This window comes from Ictidomys tridecemlineatus, chromosome 12 (genome assembly GCF_052094955.1).
Source record: "Ictidomys tridecemlineatus isolate mIctTri1 chromosome 12, mIctTri1.hap1, whole genome shotgun sequence".
NCBI classification, from domain to species: domain Eukaryota; kingdom Metazoa; phylum Chordata; class Mammalia; order Rodentia; family Sciuridae; genus Ictidomys; species Ictidomys tridecemlineatus.
In genome coordinates this window covers 92,029,447-92,044,263 of record NC_135488.1, presented here as the reverse complement: position 1 = coordinate 92,044,263, position 14,817 = coordinate 92,029,447, and positions in this window count along the sequence as shown.

Here is a 14,817-nt window from a genome sequence, read left to right as displayed (position 1 = left end):
CCTTTCTTCAAATGACAAGGGCTCGAAGTTTCCTTTGGCAGTTACCTGTGTTCTATTCCAGATTCCTGAGTTTTACATAGTGATCCTATTTCAAAATATATGTTCCATTTGGCACTGTTGTATATGTTTTACATATGAATTTATTGAAAAATATTAAATGTTACAGGCCTACTTAGATAAAGGTATTTTTGTAAATATTTATGTATAGCTTTCGTTACATATGGTATTTTTAAAAGTACAAATATGTATGCGTATATGTATATACATATATATAATTCTAAGTGAAAAATTTCTTTATACACACAAGCATTCCTTACACATAGGTCTTGTGTGAATTTTTTTCATTTGCTGTATTGTTAGCTGCTGATAAAAGCACTATATTTCCATAGGGCTAGATAAATAACTTTTTTACAGTTTCTGCAAACATGTAGAGTCCAGGTGTTGCATTTTTTCCCCTGAAACCCTATTTTCACTCTTCCACACCATTCTAGAGGGTTTGTTTTGTTTTTAATGAAACTTCACTTCTAGACTCTAATTTACTCAGAACCTACCCCTTCAAGGGCCTGGTGGTACTGGTGGGTCTGGCTTCTTTGATGGATGCCTAATTATTTATTTGTACTGAACATCTTCTGTGAGAAAACATGCCCTCATATAGTGAATTGGTCTTACAAATTAGTGGATTTCCTGTACAGCTTAGAGGGCTTTTAGGTTTGATGGATTTAGATTTTGTATGTTAGGGGCTCTACTACTAGATGAGAGGAAAGTTTTGCTTCAGGAAGATTTTAGTGATTCTAAGATTTCTGCTCTGAATTTTGGAAAAGGTTAGCCTTGAAAAAAATTGGTGGTAACCTTAGAAACCTGAGACTAACACTTGTAGAACACCTGTCAGGCCCAATAGTGGACTATTTTACTATTAGTCTAATTCAGGAGAGGAGCCAAGGAGTATTGGCAGTGTCCTTAATATCCAGAAAGCAATCCACTTGCAGGGTGGAGAGCAACTAGTGGCTGTATACAAGCAAGTACTGACTCGACTTTAGCCACTTGTTACCAAGTGTGGTGCAGAGACCAACCATACCAAGTCCACCAGATGCCTGCTCCATTGGAATCTTCATTTTAATGAGCTGTAAATGGTTTGCATGCCATTTAATGTTCAAGAAGCACTGACCATGAGTAGGGGTCTCTACCTCTTAATGCACAAACTCATTTTAAAAGCTCACAGGATTCATGAACCCCCTTCTGGGAAAACCAACAATTACACAGAAGCTTTCTCAAACAATTTTAGCCTTCCCCTGAAGACCTATCTATTAAGGGCAAGGAAGTCCTACGTTAGATCTCCAGTAACAAAACAAGGAGAGTCACTCAACTGTAGTCAGAGAAGTCAGGGGAGGATTCTTAGAGGAAACAACTTTAAGTGAGCCTTGAGACATGAGAACAATTGGGTAGGGAGAGGAGTAGTGGAGGGTATTTCAGGCAGGTGGAATGCATAGGTGAACGACCTAGAAGAGAAAAGGGTACACCCACGTATCCATTTTTATGCGGGTTAATGTGAAATTTAACAAGGAAATTGTAATTCCACAGCAGATTCACCTTGCAATTCATTATCATCTCTTGAACTTTCAAAAAACGAAGCCAGACTGTAGTAGAGCAGTGGTCATTTCATTTTGGGGGATGAGAAAGAACCCTGTGATATGGGGTTTTATGTAAGACCTCATTTCCCATTACTTTCTCTTCTTGCTAACTCAGCCCTGACCACATTGGCCTTCAAGTGGTTCCATACTCAATCTATCTGCTGGGGCACTTCCCCAAATCACCCAAACCTCTCTTCTCAGTCATTAAGATCTTTATTCAATGAGATTGCAAAGGAATGGCTTTCCCTTCCCTATAGCAGCAGCCCTACCCACATTCCCTTTCCCTGAATAAAGCAGGAGGAATAATTTCTTCATGACCTGACCGTGGCATCATATTTATTTATAGACTCAGTTCTGTTCTGTGTTCCATAATGTGTGGACTTGATGTGCTGTTAGAGCTTCTGTACCTAAAACAGGGCCTGAGCACATAGTAGGTACTCAAATAGTTATTAAATAAATAAACCCTTAACTACCATAAGCAATGAGTGTAAAAGCCTTGTTTACAAACTCCATAGCTACAGAGTAATATTATATTAAACATTCCTAGGATACACCGCATGTATGCTGAGGCTGAAATTTCAATCACTTCTCTTTAATCTAACTGAAGAAGAAATATAAAACACATGGAACATTTTAAGTTCTAAAATTCAAACATTTTAAAGTAAGGCTTACAAAAAATGTCTTTATAGTCTATGTATAATGCATAACTATTTTTCTTCTGGCAAAGCTGAAACATACTCGTGTGTGCTCAGCTGGGGTTTTCCTCCAAAATGCCACATTCGGGCTGAACTTGCATGTGTATGTTCTCCATTATCCTCTGAGTTAGATTTAAGAAAAAATGTAAGAGAAGCTGGAAGATTATAACTTTTTTCCCAGGGTTGTGGATGGAACTCAGGGCCTTGCACATGCTAGGCACATGCTCTACCAATGAACTATACATCCCGCCTTGTTGAAACTTTTAAGTGAAATTTAAGTAGGACCCTCCTCTCCTTGGTATCCAATTAGAATTTCGCCCATAGAGAAAATATGTTAACCTGTGCTAATTTGGCTGATTAGTTGCCAAAGTCTAAGGAATTTTCTAACCAGTGATTTCCTTATAAATAAAGAAGTTCAAATCACATCCTGGTTAGGAGATTTGAGTTTCACCTAATCAAATGCAGCAGGAAATAGTGTACTATAAGACTATGTTTGCTTGCAGACTCAGTCTAGCATGTAGTTCTGAGCAGGTCAGAGTCACTCACCGTAATCACCAAATCCTAGGACATTTTTGGCATTCATATTAGCTCTTCAACCCAGGCCAGCACCAATTTAATTTGTGGATAAGGTCTTCAAATATCAACGCATACATGATCTGATTGCTAATAGAGATCAGTGACTAATAAATAGAATTACCTGAGTTTATATAGCCTGCCATGCTTTTAAAAATCCTTCACATTTATCTCATTTCATCCTCATATTAGGTCGTCTTGTTCATATTGAGTAAGTAAAGCACTTATTGTTGAATTATACTTTTCTTCTTTCCAGATGGGCTATGAGGCAACGTAGAAGGCCTTTGTGTATAATGAGTCATTTTCCTGCTCACAGCTTACTGAAGTGGAATTGATTCATTCTTATACTCTTTCTCCAGATACCTGTACATCTCCCCCTGAGCTTTCTTCAGGTTTCTACTTGAGTGTTGGCTCTCTAGAGACCACCTAAGCCATCCCATGTAAGGGATCACCCATGATACTTCTTATCACTTTGCTTTCTTTATTCACAGCACTTACTACCTGACATATTGATTGCATATTTATTTATTTTTACCCTTGCCCCACACCACTGGAATATAAGCTCTGTAGGATAGAAATCTTGTCTATTTTGTGCACTCCTATATCCCAACCTCTTGAACAGTGCTTGGCACATAACAGGAATTTTTTTAAAAAATATTTTTTAGTTGTTAATGGACTTTTAATTTATTTATTTATATGTGTTGCTGAGAATCAAAATCAATGCCTCACTCACGCTAAGCAAGCGCTCTTCCGCTGAGCTACAACTCCAGGCTCCTTAACAGGGATTTAAATACTTGTTGAATGAATGAATGAATCCCTAATGCTTAGTACAGGTATTTGTTGCATAAAACAATGCTTTGATAAATTAACTAGAGAAAGGTCTGTAAATCATCCAAAAATCATATGGATAATGATAGTTTATTTTATTTACATTTCAATCCCCACTAATTCCTTCTCTGAGCCCGCTTAATTTGTATACCTGGGGGCAAATCCTGACTGTGATATTGTCAGAATTCTTTGTTCACCCTATTTGGTACCTGACAAATGAAGGTAATAAAGCCATGACAGTGATTTTGAGGTGAGAAGGAAGATATGATTATTTCAGTTCATGTTCTGGGTTAGTGAGAAACAAAATAAAGAAGAGAGAGGGGAAAAGAAAAGTCTGCCATGATACTCCTGCCCTCGTTTCTTCTGCCCTCCCCAAAGGCTTTCACACACATGCACAGATGAACACATGCCCATCAGCCTTCCCCTGACATCCACATCAAACTCACCCTTACACCTTAGGGTACTTGATGCCCCATGGTCTCTCTGCCACCAGAGTCACCTTTCTTGATACCCAGTGTGAGAAGTCCCTGTGCACAAAGGACTAATTACAGGTGACTTAATTTGGACTTCCATGAAGAAAAGCAGGAAATCCACAATAGGGGACACCCAGGACTTTCCTTGCATTTATAAAACACACACACACACACACACACACACACCCCAAAGATATGGGCCATGTCTGATACATGGCCTACACCTCCTTTTAGGCCCTTGGTGGCTTTTGTTCAGGGCCAGGATCCTTTGCTGTAGCTCACCTTGCTGATGTGCTGGGCTCTCGAGTGTGGCTCTCCCACCTGGTGGAGTGGTTGCTTGAAGCCACTCTGCTAGATTTTTGCCTGGTCATCAACTCTCTAGAAACAATCGTTGCAGTGTTTTCCTCAAGAAGGATGACAACAGATAGAGTTTGAGGCCTTGACAATGCTTTGTGCTACCTAGCCACGGACTGGACAGGTTGGAGCAGAAGAAGGACTCATGTCTCACATTCAACAACCATTTATTGGGTACCTACTTTGTGCCAAGGAATTGGGCTAACTTGCTGGCACTGTCCTTGGGCTGCCCTATGTTTCTCTCATCTCTCCAACCCCGCTTGACTGAATGTGGAAACTGTTCTCAAAAGCCTAAAGCAAAACCTTCCAGGGACATCTTGGTGCTCCTGGCTAGTCTGAGTCAGGATATGTCATTTAAATTGGGCTGTATATGAGAGTCAGCATTTGGAAAGTCTGTGTTTTACATCTTAGCCCAGAAATGCTGTGAGACTTAAGAAATGAATGCTGAGCTGCTTTGAAGGTAGTTGGTTTCCTCTGTGGCCCGATATTAAAATCTTTGTTTCTAAGAGTGGCCTAGGACCTTCTTTATGGCTTGTAAAGTCTTATCTTTAATTTTTTTCTAATTGTGATCTGTCTAGAAAGCAGAGATAAGAATCTTGCAAGTTTGTTCCATTATATTGTAACCGTGTGATTTACTGGCTAAATCTGCTTGCTAGTGAACATGACCAACATTCTCACTGTCATTCAACTTGTATTTGCTAAACGCCAGAATGTAAGGCATTGTGACAGGTATTCTAAAGGACACAAAGGTGAATACACTTCCTCCACATAAGCTATTTAAATTTGTAGAGATGATAAAACAAGCACTCAAATACCTTTAATGCAGGGCGGTATGTGATAAATGTCATCAACTTCTTATGTTCCAAATGCCAAGTGGTGACACATATTCTGATATGTTATCTGACAATGGGACAATGTGTATTGAATTTGGAACTATATGGATCATTTGAGATCTATGGCCCACTAATACTGATGTTTTGTTGTGCATTAATGGTTTTGAAGGCTTTTTCCCTTTAAAATTGAGATATATATTATAAGCAAAAGTGCAGCTGCTCTGGTTGATCTCCAGTGGAGAGACCTTCTCTCTTAGCACCTTTCACTAGAGGGTTCTTGAAACTCCTTTCTGATTCTCTGGGCTCTGTTATGAGCTGAATATTTGTGTTTCTCCCAAATTAATATTTTGAATATCCTAACCCCCTAGGTATTAAGTGTATAAGAAGCTCAGACCTTTGAGAGGTGATGAGGTCATGAGGCTGGAGCCCTGGTGATAAGGATTAGTGCCCTCATCAATGGGTCATGAGAGTTGCTCCTTCTGCCCTGTGAGAACCTTCTGCTCGATGAACCAGGAGCGGGCCTTTGCCAGTCACTGCTGTTAGCCTTAATACTGGACTTCTCAGCCAATATTCTTCAGAATTTATTTCTCCAAATTCTTTAAGACTGCGAGAAATAAATGTTTGTTGATTAAATCACCAAATTTGTGGAGCAATGTTTTTGCTATAGCAGACCAAACAGACCAAGACAGACTCCAAGAAACACAGTTGAAACCACATTGAGATGATCGACAAGTGGAGAGATGAAATTTAGTTAGAGTGATCAGGATGACCTGATTAACATGGGATAATAGACTTTTCGTTGTACGGGGCTGGGGCATGTCATCTGAGTGCATCGCTACGTGATCCAGATCTTCACATGCGATAAATGGCCAACATGGAGTGTGTCTGCAAGGATTCAGGACTTGATTAGTTTCATGGCCTACATGGGTTCCAAGCACAGTGGTGAAGGATTCGAGATCCATTTCTGGCCTCTTCTTCCATGCTCCTCTCTATCTCACTACAAGTGACTTCCTGCCTTCCCTGTCTCAGCTCACAAGGCTGGCTTCCTTGGATACTTTTCTTTTGTCAGCAGCAGCACTAGTAGAGGATCCTAACATCTCTTTTTTTAGCGTTGGACCGCGGAAGCACACATTCCAATCATTGCAATGATGGGTGGACAGTGCCATCCTCAAAGAACACTGTGTTTGCTTCCAAGAAAGTCAGATTTGGAAAGAGGATAGGCTCCAGACCCACAGTGTCAATAGACTGGAACCTCCTCCCTTTGTGTAGCTACTCTGCGCAGCTCTTCTGGCTACTCATGATGTCACCATGGCGTACAGTTAATAAGCTTCACACATACTGGGAAGATGGCTTCCGATTCTCAGGTTCATGCTGTCCTGAAATCTGCATATATTAGAATTATGATGGAGGAAGTCTGTGTCTCAGACACCATTCTTGTCCTTAATTGCTTTGTCATATCTTATCGGGCTAGTGACCTAGGTAGCTATAAAAGAAAGGAGGGCTTATGAAAAACCCAAAGGTGGAAGTCAGACCCAAATTTCTTAAAATGTGAGGGTTGTGCAAAGCATCCAACTCAATTAAAAAGTATGTTTGTTGATTTTCCCTTTTAAAAATTTTTCATTTGGGGGAGTCAATTTTAGGTTCACAGCAAAATAGAGCAGTAAGAATAGTTTCCAAATATTTCCTGTTGCTACATATGTGCAGCCTCCCACACTAAGGCACTAAGCTACATGCCATTTAGAGATATAAAAGACATTGCTCATAAAACAAGACATTGTTTAGTAGACATTTACGGAGCTTACTCTCTCTTAGGTCCTTAGTTAAGTGGTGGGATTATAAGGAAGAAGAGATTACAACTAGTTAAACTTCAGAGTTCTGGAAGGAAAAATGTATTTGAGGAGGACTTAGAAGTATAGATAGGATTTCAACCTTATTATTACTGTGCTCCCCCATCTCAAATTCATATGTTGAAGTTCTAACTTCATAATGACTGCATTTGGTGACAGAGTCTTTAAAGAGGTAATTAACATTAAATGAGATCCTGTAAACAAACTTGAGTCCAATCTAACTGCTGTCCTTATAAGAAGAGGAAATTTGGACACACCATGAGACACCAGAGTGCCTGTGCAGGACACTCTGTGCAGGGTCACGTGAAAACCCAGTAAGATGTTGGCTATCTATAAGGCAGGAAGAGAGGACTCAGAGAAACCATCTCTGCTGGCATCTTGATGGTGGACTTCCAGGGAGTCATGAAGGTGTCAGGATGGGTTGGGCCCCTAGGATTGCTCTCTTGAGTTCAGGCAGCTTTGGAGGAGGTGGCTTGGTCAGGGTAGGTGTTTGTATTGCGCAGCGCATAATTTCAGGTTAATGAAAGTTGGTCTTCTTTAAAAGATGTTGGCTTTCTGTTTACTCCTGGTGCCATGATACAATGGTTTTGGTGCACTGAGTTTGCAATGCTGAAAGATAACATATTACGAGGAAACAACAGGTAGGAAGATTTTGAGGTGTTTCTCATATGAGGTGAGTACTATGTCTTCCTTGGTTTTCTGTCTGTATCTCTCAACTTCAAAGCAAAATGGGTCTCCAGAATAGAGGTACAGATGCAGATACATCTGATTGCCATCATCAGAGCTTAATGATATCTTAGAGGTCATCTAGTCCTGCCTTCTCGCTTTACATCAGAGAAAACTAAGGCCAAAAGAATGTTAGTGAGTTCTGAAGTTTGGATGTTGAATGTCACCCACAGGTCCATGTGTTAGACGCTTGGCCCTCAGCTTGGTCTAGTGGGAGCAGCTTTGGATCTTTAGGAGGTAAGCCTTTTGGGGGAGGTCTTCAGGTCACTGGGGCATGCCCTCCACAGAGATTATGGGACCCTGGCCCCTTCCTGTTTCTCTTTATTCCTAGCCATGAAGTGAGCAGTTTGATCTACCATGAACTCCCTGCCATTACCATCCAGCATTCCCACCCAAGTTCAAATCCATGGGTCTATCCTATCTTGGACTGGAACCTCCAGAACAATGAGGTAATAAACCTTTTTTTTCCTATTAATTATTTTGGGTATTTTGTTATAGTAATTGAGAGCTATCAGTAATTTTCTTAAGATCATCTAGTTGTTTGTAGTAGAGGTTCTTAGAGCAGAGAGCAAGTAGTTTTGATTTTTTGTTTTTCTTCAAAATAATGTCACTTCTATTTGAAAAAAAAACTCATCAGCTCAAAGATTAGGAAGGGAAAGTGTTCTGACTTATGTCTATGGAAAGGTCAGGGCACCCAGAAAAATTCATACCCACATATTCTGGAGCCAGTCAGCTGTCCATTGGCTAGCCATGCAACGTTGGTTCATGATTTAAGCTCTCTAAACCTTACTTTCAATCTATAAGAATGGTGAGTCTTATAAAACTCACTTTGAGAGTGATATAAAGATGTATATAACTGCTACATTATCAGAACTCAAAACATATGTTCATATCTATTTTTTCCTATCACACAGAGATTGCCTTATTCATCTCTGTGTCCCTTGGACCTGGCATAGTTCCTATTACTGAGACTGTGCAACAAATGTGTGTTGGTTGAAGGAAGCATCAGGAGCAGCTAAGAAGAAAAGACAGCACGTGAAGCTGAGAAAAGAAACAGGGAAACAGAACACAGATACAGGGTGATAGATGGATAAGGGATCTGTAAATATTTGGATTCTCTAGTAAACTGAGAGATTTGAGAAATTGGTAAATGGCAGTAAAAGTACTGGACAAATCTTCCACCTCCAGAGAGGTCACACTGAGTCATACAACAGATGCATTGACATGCTTTGCAAAGCATGAAGTACAAAACAGGTGAACAGGCACTATTAATATTAAAAGCGACCACACCTTTCTAGAACTTGAAGGAGGAAATATTGCCCCAAGAATCTGGGGAGGCTTCCACACAGCTCAGTCCTCAGGAACCAGGAAGATCAAGCAGCCTCAGGTAGTTCCAGTAAAAACAGACCTAACAATAAAATCTAAGCAAGAAGGAGTGTCTTAAGCATGTATTTTATTCAAATACTCTAACATCATGCAAGTTTTCCTCAGGGTTAGCAAATTCCTAGAGACCGGGAACTTGTCTAGGAGTCTGCTTTGGTAGATGCAAACCAACCAAGCCAAAGTTCACACCTCTACCACACCTTTATCAGACCAGGGCCAGATACCACCGGACTGGAGACAACCCTACCCCTGAGCTTGCTGAATTTATTCAAACTAGCCAATCCTAAACTTATTTATCCTATCTTGCCTTAATTTTCCTATGAAAACAGCAACAAAGGCTCTTGCCCACATTTCCCCATACTCTTTCTGCTCCCTAACCTTAGTGCTTCCCCAAGTGGCCCTAAGGGTATGCCCTGCCACCTGTTTTTAGGGATCTGTATATATACAAGCTTCTTCTTTTGTCATCATCTTTTTTTATGAGTGGCTGTGTGTCTTACCATATTGGGATCTAAACAAATCCTTGGTTCGCTTACAAAAAGGAGCCATCAGGGTTTTTATGATTGTCCCATCTACTCAGATGGCAGCCCTCTCTTCTCTTATTGAGCATGTTTTTTTCATTTGGAAATTATATTCTCCTGTGTTTTGAGAAGTTATTTTCTGTATCTCTCACCCACATACACATTTCTTTTACATAAAGTATTATATTAAGTGTTAAGTATTAGCTCACACATCTTTTTTGTTCTCTTATTTGAGGATGAGGAACATAGGAACTAAATTCATATGGAGGAAACAAATTGATGGTTTCTGTATCCCATTCCTAATAGGATCCCAAAGAGTACCACTTCTTTTCCTGTAGTCTGAGCTACTTTTAACTGTTTCAGTGATTTATGCAGTGACCCAGATCTCTTTTCAATTTTACTGCCCACTCCTGACAGACTTTGATTATTTAAAAAAGTGGTCAAACAACAATAGAGGCATTATTACACACTGATTAAAATGGCCAAAATACAAAACAACAACAACAACAAGCTCTAACAGTACCATTTGCTGACAAGAATTGACAGAACTTTATGGAACAAAAGAAACTCTCATTCATTGCTGGTGTGAATTCAAAATGTTAACAGCGACTTTGGAAAACAGGCAGTTTCTTACAAAGTTAAACACAGTCTTACCATAGAACCCACCAATCACATTCCTAAGTATTTATCCAACTGAGTTGAGACTATATGCTTATGAAAAAACTGGCATCAGAATGTTTGTAATGATTTTGTTCATAATTACCAAAACCCAGAATCAAATCAGTAGGTGAATTATTAAGCAGACTTTGGTACGTCCATACAATGGAGCGAGCTATCAAATCACACTGACGTGCATGAAGCTATGAATCTTAAATGCATCCTGTTAAGTGAAAGAAGCCAGTCTTAAAAGGTTTCCTAATATGTAACTCCACGTATCTGACATTCTAAAAAAGGCAAAACTCTATTTTAAAGACATAGTAAGTAGATTGGTAATTTCCAAGGGCTTGTAGAAAAAGCAGTAGTTTTTAATAGGTAAACCACTAGGAAATTTTTTTAGGGTGTTGAAACTCTTCTTTATGATATTGCATTAAGGTGGATACATGACACTCTGTACTTGTCAAAGCCCATAGAACATGAGAAAACAAAGAAAGAACCTTAGTTATGCAAAATTTTAAGACCATTTCGGAGGTTTGAGGACCTCAGGATGGAATATAAAATATGACAAAAGAATCTAACTGTGTTACAAATGCATGAAACAACCTCACAGAACAGGGATGGAAAAAAATGCTAGCCTCCGTAAATTTGGAAGTGAATGAAGTGTGTAAGATTAAAGGCGCTCCAAGTTACCAAGTTATTGTCTATAACATTATGAGTTACAATTCTGGAAGATATACAGTACATTGGGATTGAATCATTAAGAAAATGGACGGTTGATGGTGAGATCCAGGCTCCACTGCAAGAGGGAGAGGATACAGATGAGCAAGGGGGAAGACTAGAATTATCTATGAGGAACTAGATTGGAGCTGAAGATGTCAGTATCAACTCATATTTACCTCCAATATAGATAGATATTTACATATAGAAATATTTATAGATCTACATGTAGATACATGATTATACATATATATATATATATAAAATCATGAGATATAACATGAGATTATATATAACATATATTTATATATAATGTATTTGTATATTATATATACAATATATTTATATGTAGCATATATTATATATAGCATATATTAATATATAAAATTTTATATATATATATATATATATATATTCTCTCTCTGTCAGTTGAGTGAGGGTGTCTAGAAGCCATAGCACCCCAGTGACAAAGAGCACACCCATGTCTTGGTACCTAATACCATTCTTCAAAAAAAGTGCCAGAGATCCTTGTAGAAACAACTGATTCTGGAGGGAAGAGGGGGAAGCTATACAAGATGACCTGGTGCATCTTGTAGTTCTAGAAACCCAAACCCTACAATGTCAGAATTATGGGAGCCAACTGAATTAACTCTTGATGGTTAAAACTAGAACCAATTTGGGAATTAAAATAAAGTAGAATTGAGTTATAACAGAGCATAAAATAAGTATCCATGTGTCTATACTAATAAAGAAATGATTGAATGAATGAATAAATAAATAAATAAATGGGAAACAATAGACAAATCTCACATGTAGGAGAATTTCAAGTCATTTTTGTGGCTATTTTTCCATCAAAGAAGTTAGTATACAAGACACTTCTGGCTGTAGAACATATTTGAAAATGGAAGGTTTTAGGGAATCCTGGTCAATCTGAACTCTTAGGTGTTGTTAAATAGGTGAGTGTCTTGAACCTTTGATAAATCTCTCCTGTTCACGCTGGCCCTGGCGGTGTTATCCTGGTGGACGGGTGACTCATAAATTCAGATCATTTTCAAATGTCTGGCAGTCTACTTTGGAGTCTTTAGAAATTATGTGGACTTTTATGCCCATCATGGCACAGGAAGAGGGATACTTTGAAGCCTCTGAAGGTCTCTGGTGGGCCCCAAGTGGCTGTTGGATGTGTACGATGACAGAAAAAGTAACCTCTTTGCAAAGGAGGCAATTGCAGGGCTTTTTCTTGGTTTAAATAGTGACCCTGGCACCTCTTGTCCTTAACACATATAAATCTTGTATTTTCTATTTATTCAACCAATATTTACAGAGTGGTTGATATACATAAGGATTGTGCTAAACACTGCACAACACAAAGGTGAGTTAGACACAGATCTCTCCTCTGAAAAGAGGAGGTAACTTGCACAACTAATCAAACAAGGGAGAGTGCTCATTGAAAAATAATATTTCTGAGTAGATAAGAGAATTATTTCATTTTCTCTTCTTGCCTCATGAAACCTATGGGATCCCATGAGGCTATTTGTCAGTTACATCTAATTATACCTTTGGTTGAAGCTCTCATCATGTATCACCTGGATCCTTCATCTACACTCTCCCCTCAGGCCAGTTAGTCACCAAGCCAACTAGATGGACCACCTTGTGTGGCTTCTTACAGCCATCAGGATAAAATACAAAGTACTTATTTGGCTTAAAAAAAAATTCTGTTTTGCCTTGGCTCTGCCTACTTTTCCAGACTCATCTACAGGTTGCAAACACTGTGAGTTATGTGGGTGGTATCCCAAACTGCCACATTCTTTCACCTGGGTGTGTTCAGGGTGCCCATTTTCTAGAAATGCCCTTCCTCCTGCCTCTCCATAGCCTTCCCAGTTCAGCAAAGCATCACCTCCTCTATGACATGCTCCTGTCCACTGGGCTCTTCCCCATCCTCTGTGCTATTATAGCTCCTTGTCCGTGGCTCTGTCCCATTTATTATTTCCTGGAATGTGCACCCTTCCTTCATATATTCTTACTCAGTAGTCTTCCTCCCCTTAGTCAGAGTTAATCATCCCCTCCTCTGGTGAGTCATTAAGATTTTGTTTATCCCCCATCATAGTACCGAGTCCTCTCTGTCCTGTGTGTTAGTTGCTGGCATGTTTTGTCTGGATTTTTCACCTGCTTGCAAATCATTTCAAAAGAGGCAGCTTATCTTCATCATTTATTCGAGCACAATGTCTGGCAAAACACCTGTTGATTAAGACAATTACCCTTTCTGTGGTTCCTTGGGCCTCTAGGCAACCAAACATCTCAAGGCAGGTGAGAGGCTGCTCCATTTGGCCCCATTTCCGGACATTCTAACAGGCAGGTCAAGCCAGTCTGAATATGACTTAGGGAGCGTCACACAACCAGGAGTTGAACTTGAGAGCCTGTTTATTTCTTCTCTCTAGATACCTGTTCTGCATTCATAGCCAAGCATAAAGAATACATCTGGAACAGAATTCGAAATGTAAAAAGGCAACTTGTCAACCACATCATTGTTTTCTGCTGGAGCTAGCAGGGCAGCCTCGGCTGCACATTCCTGGGACGTGAATAATATCAGTTGTGATTACACTTCAGTATCTCATCCATCACCAGCCCTCTGCACACTGAATATAACCTAATTAGGAAATGTGAAGGGCCCTTTGCTGGGAATGAGTGCTGGGGGAGCACAGTTCTCTCTGATACCGGTGGGGCTTGCTAAGGGTCCTCACATAAGCACCTTGAAGGGCAGACCTCATCAGCCAAGTCCACATTCCTCTCATAAGCACCAGGAAGCCAGAGCACAGCACCTTGGATTCCACCCTATAGTACTCTGCTTTGGTGCATTGTGAAGGAGGTATGCCAGGATTGATGAGTCAGTCCATTTCAAATATGTATTTATGTATTAAAGTATTAATGAAGTCATTAACTCTCCTGCCTAAAACAGTTGTTGAATACTGATTTTGACAGGCCTGGAAGAGGAATCCTGGGTTTATGTTGATGACCGGTTTCTTGTCTTTCATTGAGTTCTTTTCAGCTTGTTTTTCTTTTTCGTACAGGGTATTTAACTGGCACTCAGAGAGTTGCCTTCTGGCTTTCAAAGTTCAGAGAGTGAGGACTAAGAGGATCTGCTGGCTAAATTGCAAAGGATGAGACACTGCCCTTTATGTTCCATGACTTCTCTTTGCACACAAAGGAACACTTGTTCAATCTCTCCATCCATTCATCCAACCCTTGTTGAGCACCTGCTATGTTGACAATTCATCCCATGACCCTGGTGCCCTGGCATCCAGGATTTACAGAGCAACTGGTAGGAGCAAAGAAGAGGCCCATGGCCACGAGGCAGTGAAACAATCACCTGTTGTAGGAGTTGAGCGCCCAGTCAAGCAAGAGTCCTAATCAACTGGGTTAACTGATGGGCCCACCTCAAGTACTTCAGAATTTTTTTCCCCCAAAACCATCCTCTGCTGACTCTACGTTCAGTCCTGTAATCGGTATCTTATTCTAACAATGTGTGAGTGTCAATGTCATGGCCCAAGTTTCTTTTACTACTAAGACACAGATCTCAGGAATGATTAC